We start from the raw sequence: 6,907 nt of genomic DNA, 5'->3' as shown, positions 1-6,907 counted from the left end.
GACCGAGTGAGACCCCAACTCAAAAAAAAAAAAAGAGAAAAAGGGAAGTAGACGAGGTTTAGCCTGAGATATCCACACATTTAGTAAGAAATCCGGGCAATAGGATTGTTGGGAGGAGCAAGTTGGTGTCTCATGTAGAGTGCCAGGGCAGTTTAAGACCAGGAGAAAAATGCAATTCATGACAGTGACAGTGGCAGGAGGTTGGGGAGCCATGGACCCACTCCCGGGTCCCCTCCCTACCACCTCAGCTAGCCTACACCCCTCTCACACAGGTCAAAAGGGCTTTGTTCCTCTGGAAGACGCTGGGAATCTGATTCCAAGTCATTCAGGCTGGAAGCCAAATTCAGTTCCTTGGGGTTTGGGTCTAGGTCCTCAACTTCATGCTGGCTCCATGCAAGGCCCGGTGCTGTGCCCTCGCGTCCACCCACACTCCCTCTCAGCCCCGCCAGGTAGGCCCCTCAAGCAACAGTGATTCTATACATCTTACATGTAAATCTCTCTGTTTTCTTTTTCTAGGGCATCTCCTTGAATTCATCTGGAGAGACATAATAGAACTCACCACACAACACAAAACACAACAATGAAAGCAGAGACCCAACTGAAGCGAGAACATGGAGCAACAGGACTGGAACCCATCCCTGAAGGGGGAAAAAATTCATAGCTGCACCAAACAGCAGTTTGGCTTGTTCTTAGGAAGTTCAGCACACACTGACCACAGACCCAGTGACCACACCCTTTTTGTCTTCACCAAGAAATAAAAGCTGGTGTTTATACAGACTCCTGGACATAAATACTTTTAGAAGCTTAAGTCAAAATAGGCAAAACCAGGAAGCAAAAGAAATATTCTTTAACAGGTGAACAATAAAAATACTGTGATCCATCCATATAATGAAATAGGGCTCAGCAAAAAGAACACTACACACACACACACACACACACACACACACACACCTACTATTAGCAGAAATTTTAAATGTGTAATACAGCAATGTTTATTATAGGCATGAGGTTGGCCAGTGAATCTCTAGATGCCACTTTTCTCCCATCAATAGAATTTTTACCAGTTAAAAAGCAACTCCCCATTTCCCCACCCGGTCGCTGGCACCCATCATCCTGCTTTCTGTTTCTGTGATTTGAACTATTGTAGGAACCTCATCTCAGAGGAATCCTACAGAATGTGTTTTCCTGTGACTGGCTTTTTTCACTAGCACACCATGATCCAGGTTCACTTATGTTGTTCAAATGGCAGGATCTCCTTAATTTAAGGCTGAATGATGTTCTATTGTGTGGAAGGACTCCCTTGGCTTTATCCATCCCTGAATGGACATGGAGATTATTTCCACATGGCTGTGTCAGCAATGAGGGTTTCTCAGCCATAGCAGGATCCCGTTGATAAGAGGCAGCCGGTGGGGAGTCCTGAGCAAGGGTATGACCCTTGCTTCTGATTAAGCTAAATACAACTACATCTGTATTTACAGCTGCTTCCCATTCTTGGCTTTACTGCCTGAGCTAAATCTTCTGTCAGATCAGTGGTGGCAGTAGATTCTCTTAGGAGCACAGACCCTACTGTGAACTTCGCATGTAAGGGATCTGGGTTGCATACTCCTTGAGAAAATCCCTGTATGATGATCTGAGGTGGAGCTGATACAGTGATGCTAGTGCTGCAAATACAAATTAACATGAGTCGTCAGGTTTGACTGCACCAAGACCATAATAAATCAATTGCTTGCAGACTCACAAAAATCCTGTCACTGAGTGGCAAGTGAGTTGATGTTCTTGAGTTCAACAGCTGTATCTGGTGACAGACCTTAACTCAGAATCCGACATTCATTATAGTCCACGTGTGGCCCACTCATGCCTCTGTTTTTAATGATGAGTTGTGTAATTATTCTATTACAATGTAATAATAATAGAAATAAAATGCACAATAAATGTTATATGCTTAAATCTTCCTGAAACCATCCCACCCCTCACAACCCCAGTTCTTGGAAAAATTGTCTTTCAAAAAACCAGTCCCTGAAGCCAAAAAAGTTGGGACCCATGATTATAAAGAACTGTGGTGCCTGAGCCCAAGTAACCTCCAGGAACTGGAACAGGCCATCATGGGCATTTCCCCTTTGGTGGGTGGAGGCTTTTTTTTTTTTCCTGCTTGGCAGGTATGTTACATCTCAGAGTCTTCGGGGACCACGGGCCTTGCTGGCCTCTAGTTTCAAGTCCTCAGGAAGGGACCCATTCCTAGTCAGTGGCATAACTCCAGAAACTCAGGCAGGGATGGAAACCCTGGGTCTAGCACCTTGTCCCTACAGTGGAAGAATGAATCTCATGTTCTCAGTGTCTGGGAGACCGGCAGGAGCAGCTCAGGGTGTGTTCAATGAGATCATCAGGCCACTGTGGTCTGATGTTCATGTGAAGTGACAGGCTAAAGGTTCAAGAGCAGAAAGAGTTCAGTAAGGGGGCATTTTGAGGGGATCAGGAAGGGTTTTTTGGGAACAGATGGGCTGTAGGAAAATAGTCCCACCATGACCCCAAATTTTATTTCTAGTGGGCACAGCAGAGAGCAGAGGGGAAAATGACAGACTAAATTATCCCAACTGACACCTGAGGGATACAAGCTGATTTCCCAAAGAGGCCACCCACCTTTCTCCTGGGCTTTCTTCAACTGCTTGGCCAGTAAAGCAGAGGGCTTGGACATTGCAGGAGACCTTGGTGTTGGGGTTCATGATCGAGTCCCAGTCACTGAAGACTGGTCAGTGGGAACTGATCATTCAGAATCTTGATCAGCAGAAACCTCGTCCACAGGTCAACCAGCTGGGACCATGTATGTGGAGGGAACTGGTCTGCTGGTATCTGCTCAGTGAGGACACACTCATCAGGGTTTGGCCTTTGGGCCTGGTCTGTGGTCTGTGGGATTTTAGCCTGTGAGAATCTGGTCTGTAGAGTTCTGAACTTTGGAATATTGTCTGTGGGTCCTTTGCTAAGCAGGATCTTGGTCAGCTGGGGCCTTGGCAGCAGGCACCTGATCAAATGGGTGCCTGGTCAGCCAGGGCCTGGTCTGTTGCGAGCTTATCATTAGGGCTTGGTCAGTGAGAATGTGGGCAGCAGGAGCTTGATCATCAGGAGCCTAGATAATGGGGTCTTGGTCAGTAGGAACCTTTATAGTCAGAGCCAGGTCTTTGGGGTTCTGGTCTATGGGGTCTGGGTCTGTGGGGACTTGATCAGACAGGGCATGGTCTGTAGAAACCTGGCACATGGGGTCTTGGTGAGTAGAGACCTCGTAATCAGGGCCTGGTAAGTGGGGACCTTACTACTGAGGCCTGGCTAATGATAGCCCAGACAGTGAAAGCCTTGAAAGTTGGCCACTGTGCAACTTCAGGCAGCAGTTTGTCCTTGTAGCCTCCTTCATTCTGTTTTGGGGAACTAGCCACCATAGCCAGGGGGCTTCTGGAAAAAGGACATGAGAAGGTGCAATGAACCCTATCACTTGAGTCCCATCTGGGGAGGGGCAGCCCTCTGCTCTCTGTCCTCTGTACTCCCTACCTTTGTCTACATGCCCAGTATCACCCACTCTAGAGAGGGCAGAAATTAGCACCATGGATGCTCTGATTCCAGTCATGAGCACTTAGGGTAAAGCTGACAAGAACCTAGGAACACATAAGTGAAGAAGCCAGGCCATGTTAGAGAAGTGGCACACAAATATACACGTTTTCACCTACATACACTTCCATGCTCATGGCAAAACACATGACACCCACACATGTGGACTGTTCAGGGGTGGAGGACATTGGCTCTAGGCCATGCTGACTCAGGCAGGGCTCTATTGTGATGTTTCCATCATCCCGTGATGTCACTGTAGCTCAGCACTCACCTTTCTCTGTGTGTGTAGAACAGTTGGAGACACACAGTGGTGTTGGTGAGTGTCTGTGAACAGAACCTTTTTTCTAGGTGACAAGTGCAGCTTGGCACAGCTGACCGGTCAAATTTTGATGAGTGTGACCTCTTTCTTCACTCCTGTGACTTGAAGACAGTCGCTCCCAAGTGAAAGTTGCCGGCCTTCGGTGGCTGCCAAAAATCATCCCTGAGTGCTCACCAGGCACCTACTATGCTCTTCCCATGTAGAGTCATCCTCAAGGCAACCCCTTGTGTTGGGTTCTAGTGTAACCATTTGACTAGTGAGACTTCTGAGGTCCAAAGGAAGGTTACTAGCCCAGTGACTCAGATGTGACTCAGGGCTTTGCTCTCAGCTTCGTCCTATGCCAAGCTGAACTCAAGCCCTGACATCTTCAGCCTCCATGTCCTAGTTACAAAACCTACCCATGAGTCCAGACACAGATGGGGAAGAGTCCAGCCTGGAAAAGTCACCAGAAAAGGCCCTTGTGGTAGGGGTGGGGGATCGACCTTGGTACACATCTGTGCCCTAAGATGAGTCCTCACAAAAGGTGTCATGAACTTAGCCTGCAGGTGTGGTCACTGCTGGTCACTGTGGGATCACCAGATGCCTGGCATCCCTTGACCAGGAGTGGGACAGGACAACTGGGGCAGCAGGGGACAATGACCGTGCCCCAAAGGGATGCCCTGTGGATGACAGCCTTCCTCCTCAGTCTGGGGCCTGGGAACAGCAAGTCTCTCTCCACAGCTTCCCTCCATCCCCTCTTCTAGAAGCATCTCTCCCTTTGTTCCGAGCACTACCAGAAGGGATGGTCCACCTGTGTGATTTCCAGGACCAAGTCTATGGAGCTCACACGTTTCTTCTCAGTGAGCTGAAAACATGAAGCCCCTTTCTTGTACTCACAACTCAGAACTGTGGAACCACCATGCCTCCACCTGAAAGGTGGTCTCCATGAGCAAAGTCTCTGCTTTGAAGGTGGCAGATCATCCTTTCCCCACAACAAACACCTTCCAGATGAGGTGGTGGGGGCTTTAAGTGAATATACTGGCCACAGTGATTTAAGATTTAAGGAGAATGAAGTAGTCATGAGCTTTCTTGTTTCCCATAGAAAACTGTGTCTTCATGGTTTCTGAAGGATGTCAGAAAACGGATCCTATACAGCAGGGGTCCCCAACCCTGGGCCATGGACTGTTAGGAACCAGGCTGCAAGCTTCATCTATATTTATAGCTGCTTCCCATTTTTTGCATTATCACCTGAGCTCTGTTTCCTGTCAGAACAACAGCAGCATTTGATTTTCATAGCAGGACAAACCCTATTGTGAACTTTGCAGGTGAGGGATCTGGGTACTGTACTCCTTTTGAGAATAGAATGCCTGATAATCTGAGGTGGAGCTGAGGCAATGATGCTAGTGCTGGGGAGTGACTGCAAAAACGGATTAACATTAGCAGTGAGGTCTGACTACAAAGAGACAATAAAAAATCAATTGTTTGCAGACTCATATCAAAACCCTATCAGTGAGTGGCAAGTGAGGTGAAGTATCTCAACTGAACAACTGCATACGGTGAAAACCCTAACTCAGAATCTGACACTTATAGTCTGGGTGTGGCTCGCCCATTATGTTATTTACCACTTCCATCCATGCCTTTTTTTAATGGTGAGTTGTATAATTATTTCATTATAAATTAAAATGTGATAATAATAGGAATAAAGTGCACAATAAATGTTATGTGCTTCAATCATCCTGAAACCATCCCATTCCCCACAGCCCCTGGTCCTTAAAAAATTGTCTTCCATGAAACCAGTCCCTGAAGCCAAAAAAGTTGGAGACTGCTGCTCTAAAGACCTCTGGTGCTTGATCCCAGGTGACCTCCAGGTACTGGAACAGCCCATCTCAGGTACAGTCCCCCTGGCAGGTGGAGGCCATTTTTCCAGCTTGGCAGGTGTTTTAAGTCTCAGGGTCTTCCAGGACCATGGGTCTCGCTTTCCAGTTCCCTCTAGTTTCAAGTCCTCAGGAAGGAGACTCTCCCTAGTCAGTGGCAGGGACTCTAGAGACCCGGGCAGGGATGGAAACCCTGGGTCTAGCTTCTTGCCCTTGCAGTGGAAGAATGAGTCTCATGTGGCCAGTGTCTGGAAGCCTATGAGGAGTAGCTCCAGGGTGTCTTCTGAAGCTCCATGTGCACTGGAATCTATGGGTCATTTTGTCATGCAGGATGGACATGGAGGAGGATAGGTTCATTCTTTTTGCCGGGAGTGACAGGGCATCATTAACATGAGCAGACACAGATCAGGCTACTTCTCCCGGGGAGATTGGGCCAGGCCTTTCCTGCTGGGCCCTGTTTAGAGGGTCCTGGTCAGAAAGGGAGGGTCCACTTTGAAGAAGGGTACATCTCTCCATTCAGGCCCACCAACTTCTCAGGTTCACATTCCTCCCTGCTCCCCTACAGGTCTAGTCTATTGACAGTGTGAGGTTAGAGATGGGCAGTGTATCGAGGGACCTCAGGAGAATATATGGGGATAAAAGGGGAGGCAAGCCACATTTCTGGGATGTCGGCAGTGTGGTCACCATGTCAGCATGACAGGGGGGGGCAGACTGAGGGTCTGGCTCTGTCCCACTGATGCCTGCTATGGACTAATCTGCAGGGTGGGGTCCTCAACTCTGCCTCAGTTTCCTTACAGCAAGACAAAGCTGTCCCCTATCAATGCCCTAGAGGCAAAAGTCAAAGCCTTCCCCATTACAAAAAAAGGTTGATCCAAAACTGGCAATATGGTGAGTGGTCCCTGAGGCACAATGACACAAATCATTGTGAGAAGGAAAAACACACCATTCATGGGATGGTCCAAAGTTCCTGCTGGACCAAAACCCAGGAATCTGTGCTGACTATAGTTTTCCTCAGCCTACAACAAAGAACTGCAGTTTTGGCTCAGGAGGCTGATACCTCCTGGAGGCCGGAACCTGGCCAATGCCAGGTGTGTCTGTGTCCTAAGGTCACCAGGGCAGGCCGCTGGGCCATCTTGGTCAG

This window comes from Carlito syrichta, unplaced genomic scaffold, assembly GCF_000164805.1.
Source record: "Carlito syrichta isolate Samal-C Ts95f unplaced genomic scaffold, Tarsius_syrichta-2.0.1 Scaffold314077, whole genome shotgun sequence".
Classification (NCBI taxonomy): domain Eukaryota; kingdom Metazoa; phylum Chordata; class Mammalia; order Primates; family Tarsiidae; genus Carlito; species Carlito syrichta.
This window is presented reverse-complemented; position numbering follows the sequence as displayed.